Source organism: Balaenoptera physalus (assembly GCF_965194825.1).
Source record: "Balaenoptera physalus genome assembly, chromosome: 13".
NCBI classification, from domain to species: domain Eukaryota; kingdom Metazoa; phylum Chordata; class Mammalia; order Artiodactyla; family Balaenopteridae; genus Balaenoptera; species Balaenoptera physalus.
The window spans coordinates 41,433,740-41,440,481 of record NC_138892.1 but is presented as its reverse complement, the minus strand read 5'-3'; the positions used below and the strand labels follow the sequence as shown (position 1 = coordinate 41,440,481).

Here is a 6,742-nt window from a genome sequence, read left to right as displayed (position 1 = left end):
ATAATTTATGGTAGTAAAAGTTGTGAACGAAATTCTCTGACTATGCCTGTGTTATCAGTACTACTTATTGATGAAGTGCCTAGTTAAATCCTAGATAACTCTCTTACTGATAACTGTAATTGATCACAAATATGAGGAAAAGGGGAGCTATTTTTCAGATATAAAGTAAAAAAAAGATTTATTTGTGAAAACTAATACAGACACTATCACTTTTCTCTAAATGTCGTTTGCATTTTAAACACTTTCTGATTGAATATGTGAATCCTAGCCTGCTTAATTCATTGTAGTATGAAGGAAAATGAAGTGTGATTTTCCTTGATACTGCACATTTGTCTGGGTTTTCACTTGTAAATTGAAACCCTACTCTTTTACTTATTACTGACATCTTTTTCAGTCATTTAATTTATGACATTTGTGAGCAGTAGCTCATAGCTTTTGGGTTTTAAGCCATACTACACTCATTTTCTCCAGATGCTGAGGGGTACATGGCCCTTCAGTTGGTGAAGGGGATTCACGGGGATTCCTTTGTACCTTGATGAACATCACTTTTTAATGCAGCATTAACTATGACATCAAGCTTTACATTCTCACCTCTGGCTCCTTAGGGAATGATTTGATTTTACTCTCCCGCCCAAATGTGATTTAAAAATAATTTAAGAAAAGGCTTCGTATAGAAATCAACTCTACAAGTTAAAAAGAAAGTCACGCTTTTTGTCTGAAATGTCCATTCTGTCTTCACCTGTTCAAATCCTCTCAGGTGCAGCGCAAATGCAGCTTTCTTCATAAAGTCTTTGCTAGTTACCCTTTCCTCTCTTTTCCTTTCCTGTGGTTATTCATCTGTAGTAATGCTTACGACACCTTAATTTATATTGCATTTTAATTATTTGGATAATTTATTTCTATCCCCACTAAATTGAAAATATATAACACCTAGGACCTTATTCTGTGCTACAGCTCCCCCTCCTCAATGCTTTAGGCATAACAATTAGTAATTGAATGGATTAATACATGAATGAATGAATCAATGAATGAACAATTATACTGAGAAAGATTTAGTTATGTTCATTAGTCTCTTTGGATCATTCAATCTATAAAACGTAAGGTTTAGAATGAATGATTTTTAAAGTACTTCTAGTTCTAAAATTATTCCTTTTGTGTTTTAGGACAACACTATCTACCCAAGAAAAAGCAATTAAAAGAAAATAGTTAATTTTAGGCTTAGAGTTCTCATTCCAACATAAACAATTCAGGGTAAAAGTAGGGAAGTGTAAATTATCAATAAAAGACTAACAATATTTAACTTTATGCAAATAATTAAAACAAATGCATGTCGTTCTCTTCTAATATTCTGTGTACCCACAATGACTTGTCTGGATTAGATGGAAGAGAAACCACTTTTCTCTCCTGACCATGGCTATCATCTCTGCAGGTTTACTCAAACTTGTACTTTGATAAATGGCCTTGGCCTAAGACTTGACCACTGTAAGTACTATTTGCAATAGAATTTTGGTTGGTCTCTTTGGTTAGCAAACATATCAATCATGCATCTGATATTCCAATAAGACTCTGTGGTAAGCAATGTTGTATTTATAGAGATGTTTTTACCATGCCGCTTATCAGATTGAAAACTTTTTCAAACAAATGTAAAGAATGCCTGGTCAGCATTTCAGAATATTTCTAAATGTTAGAAAAGAATAAAGATTTGTATAAACTTCTGAAAAAAGTAGAACTAAAGAAAACAGCAAAAATGATCAAGGTCGTTGTGTTAGAGAAAATTAGATTTGGCTGCAAATAGTAAAAAAAAAAAAAAAAAAATCCACATAACAGCATAAGTAAGATAGGAGTTTCTTTTTCATTTAAAGGATATCTGGAAGTAAGCCATCCATGACTGGTATGGTGACTTCATGAAATTGTCAGGGAACCAGGCTCTCTCTTTTTGTCCACCAACGTCATTTTGGCATCCATCTCTCAGTCTCGAGTGGATAATTGAGTTACACTCAATTAAGAAGACACATCCTGTTTCATTAAGGATTCTTCCACATCCATTTGGCCTGTTGATAGTTCCAAGGCCTTATCTAGTTGCAGTGGAGACTGGAAAATGTAGAGTTTATTCTAGGCCCAACTAAAAATTATGGGTTCTATTTCTAAGGAAAAGAGACCATTGATAGTACCCACAATAGATGACTGTCATTAAGAAACATTTACGTGGCGTATTCTGCTGGTCCTTGCACCAAACAGCCTCACAGTCTGGTGAGAGAGAACAAACCTGTATATGACAGTGTCAGAAATGTATCTTCAATCCAACACTCCCTTCTCCTATCCTTGTTTTTGGTTAGTGTACATGCCATCATTCCAGGCATCTAATCTTGAATTCCTAGTCTGATTTCTGGTGATATACATCGCTATTCCACATTCCATAATTTGCTAGAAATTGGAGATTTTGCTTCTGTACTACAGCTTGGATTTATCCCCTTATGCACATCCTCATGCTTTGGCCCTTGTTAAGTTTTCTGTCAATTACTGTAATAATTCCAAATTGGTCTCTTCTCCAGTGGCTCTCCATCACATCCATCCAAAACATTTACCATTCTGATTAAAGAAAAAACTTTAGTTTCTTCTCCTGTCTTACAATTTTTTTAATTCAGGCATTTCAGTCTCCTAATTGTTGTCACTTCTTCTATCATAGCTCTATCTAGCTACTCTATATCTCATTCTTGGGTGTCCCAAATTTTTCAGATTGCTTAATCTCACTGTTCTTTTTTTTTTTTTTAATTGAAGTACAGTTGCTGCACAATATTATATGAGTTATAGGTGTACAATGTAGTGATTCACAATTTTTAAAGGTTATACTCCATTTATAATTATTATAAATTATCGGCTGTATTTCCCATGATGTATAATATATCCTTGTAGCTTATTTTATACCTAATAGTTTGTACTTCTTAGTCTCCTACACCTATATTACCCCTCTCCCCTTCCCTCTCCCCACTGGTAACCACTAGTTTATTCTCTATATCTGTGAGTTGGCTTCTTTTTTGTTATATTCACTAGTTTGTTGTATTGTTTAGATTCATACATATAAGTGATATCATACAGTATTTGTCTTTCTCTGTGTGACTTATTTCACTTAGCATAATGCCCTCCAAGTCCATCTATGTTGCTGCAAATGGCAAAATTCCATTCTTTTTGATGGCTGAGTAGTATTCCATTGTATATATATACCACATCTTCTTTATCCATTCATCTGTTGATGGACACTTAGGTTGCTTCTCTATCTTGGCTATTGTAAATAATGCTGCTATGAACATTGGGGTGCATGTATCTTTTCAAATTAGTGTTTTTTAGCGGGGGGTATATACCCAGGAGTGGAATTGCTGGGTCATATGGTAGTTCTCTTTTTACATTTTTGAGAAATCTCCATACTGTTTTCCATAGTGGCTGCACCAATTTACATTCCCACCAACAGTGTACATGGGTTCCCTTTTCTCCACATCCTCGTCAACGTTTGTTATTTGTGTTCTTTTTGATGATAGCCATTCTGACAGATGTGAGGTGATATCTCGTTGTGGTCTTAACAAATAAATAACTTTAATTACAGATTCCATGGCCTATTTTCAAATTCCACCATGATATCTAAAAGGCATATTTTTTCTATTTACCTCTTGTTCTGATTTCTTGCTTTCCTTGAATTTTCTAGAGTCTCTCCTCATATGGATTTGTTTTTCCTTTCTTCCTGGGCGTTCACCCAAATGAGAAAGAGAGTAACTTTGCTTTGGAAATGTTACTTAAGAATCTGGAGATTAAGGTTAAGAAAGAGTGTTTTACATTGTCATGGTTCACCAAATAACATACAGTTGAGCATTAGACAGCCTTGTTCATGAAAGTTCCTCAGCCATACCTACCACTGAAAACTGGCCTTCACTTTTTAATCCCCATCCTCCTTTTGGCTTGATCTGTCACCTAAATTTTACCTCTGTTCTCATTTCTAACTTTTTTCAGACTTGGGCTTGCTCACCCCTTCTTTCTTGAATTACCTATGCAAACTCAAGATTCTTTTTACATTATTATAGAAAACAATTAATTTTTTGAGCACCTATCTTGTACTTTATAGGAAATTTCTCATTTTATTCTCACAATGTTTCAAAGAAGGCACTGTATCCACATTTACAGAGAAGTAATCTGAGGCCTAGATAGAGTGGGAGACACTCGTAAGATCAGACAGTTAACTACTAGTATCAAAATCCAGAATTTGAATCTAGATTTGTCTCTACAAAGCCTTTATTGTCTTTTACATTACACTCTCTCATCATGATATACTTGCAATATTTTTTCTAGTTATAACCTTTTCTCCAAGTTTCACCTATTTCTTTTAAGGCTCACTTCAAAAGTCAAAGAAAATAATAAATAAATTGTTGTAGAGGTTAAAAGGAAGGAAAGTTTATATCCAGTTGGGGAGATATAAAGGAAATTCTTGAATGAAGAGTGGAATTTATATACATGGTAGAATGGATACTTGCTTAATGTTCTTACCCTATTAGTTGTAAGGACAATCAAGATAGAGATTATTGCTTACTATTTTCTTCATATAGTGCTAACGCTAATGCTTTGAAAACAGAAGATACTCAAAAGCATTAAACTGAATATTTTTTAAAAACATAAATTGTGATATAGACAAGCAAATATATGGATAATATTGCTAATGAGGGCAATTTTTTCCTAATTTACATTTGAGAGAAATCCTATTTGGTTGGAACATTCAGAAAATACTTCATCAAGTAGTTGTAATTTAATGGGCAGATAGGGCTCATATATAGAAAGGAAAAAGCATTCTTTTGAGGAGAGGATTTCATAGAGGAGTACCCAGAGAGTAAGCCCTCATGGTTTGAGCAGACTATTAGTGAAAACGAACAGTTTGGGGTCAGATTATAGATGTAGGCAGACTTCATTAGGAAGACAATGAGGAAGGCTCTTAGGTAAAAATGAGACAAAATTACACTGTCAGTGACATTTAGGAGAAGTAATAGCAGAAAGGGACTAATATTAACTAATGTCTATAGAGGCTTGCTATATGCCATTTACTGGACCAAGCATTTCATGGAGTATTGCATTCAGTCCTCACAATAGTCTTATAATATAAGCACTGTTATCATCCCCATTTTACAGATGAAGAAACTGAGGCTGAGGTTAAATTACTTGCCAGTATCTCAATGTGGTAGAAAATGGATTCAAACTAAGACTGTGTGGTTCCAGAAGATGCTACTCTTAACCAATAAACAACATTGCAACAATGGGGACTTCTGGTGCCAGGGGGAGGGAAGAAGGGCTATTGATTGACTTGATTTCCATATATATATATATATATATATATAAAAGTAAGGTTTGCTGTAAGTATTTAATTAGCATTGCTTGTGAGTTGCAAATAAAGCATTGGTATGCCTAAGTGCCTAGAATTATCAGAAGACAATTAAGTGGACACAGGGTCTCCACCGAATTGTTTGAAAAACAGAAATAAATAAAAGAAACCCCAGAAGAGAAATATATAGCAGCAGATGTCAATAGAGTAGATGACAGGCTCTGGGCTCCAGCTGTTTCCTTCATGGCGAAGATGCCTGATTGCTGAGGACTGTGGACACTCCTGTTGGCTCGCTCGCATGGTAGCACTTCCAGAGCTGGCCAGGCCACAGCTGCATAGGTCAGCCCTCAGGTCTCTAGATGATTCCGCCTGCTTTGCCTGTTTCTGCTGTGCTTGCACATTTAGTTGTTTGTATTTAAAGAAACATGATGATTTCTTTTTCTGGTTATACTTCATGCTCCAAGTTTTATAGTGAAGCTGTTAATGGTTAATTGTTTTTGCCTTTGTGGTAGCAGTAGTGTAAAGAACGCTGTAATGACCCTTGAATTTTAACTTCTTCTCTGCTGGCAGAAGGCTCAGATTTTCAGTATCATACATTTATTTCCCTTAAGTAACAATTTATAGAAATGTGACAGTCTAATACTGTTGTCTATTATTTTAGTTTGTGCTTTACAACGTCTTTAAAGAATTATATGTAATACTTTAAACTATGAAATTACCAGAATTTCTGGTGTAAATTATATGTGATTAAATGTTATTCAAAACCTCATACAACTTTTAAATTGTTCTTCTGCAAGTGTCAATACTGAGTGTATATTTGATGCTGATTTGCCAAATGTATTCTTCTTAGTTTCTTCCTTTCCAGTGTTATAGACATTTTTCTTTCCTTTAATAAAAAGGAAGGCACTAAGTATATTGTTTATGGAGACATAAAATCATTAGGTATGTCATGATATTTAAACAAAATACTTGTTTCATGGTTGATATTAATGCTGTCGTATCTCCAACAATTACCCTCAGTCAATCTTGAACTTAAAATACTAGGTGTCATAGTTAAAAGAATATCAAATTAGGAGCTCAAAAGATTTGAATTAAACTTCTGCTAGATTTTGAAATGATAAGTCACTTAAACTGTCTCAACTTCAATCTCTGTTATCTGTAAAAAATGAAAGAGAACTGAGGACAATAGTTCTTGGTAAAGCTTTTCTAAGGAGAATATTTTTATTATCTACTCCCCTTCTTCTTCCTCCTGATTTTGTCCTGTCAGTTATCACATTTCTCTTATTTTTTCAATCTCTTCGAATCCAATGGATTCTTTGGACCCAGATTTTTCAAACTTGTCACATTTTGGAACTGATAATTCTGTGTTTTAGGGGAATAGTCTTACTA

General features: G+C 34.4%; 1 protein-coding gene across 9 annotated transcripts in view; it reads left to right on the top strand.

The window, feature by feature from the left end:
- The window catches only part of NAV3 (neuron navigator 3), an 867,875-nt gene that overhangs the window by 507,813 nt on the left and 353,320 nt on the right, over positions 1-6,742 (top strand). The gene's annotated exons all lie outside the window — the stretch shown is intronic.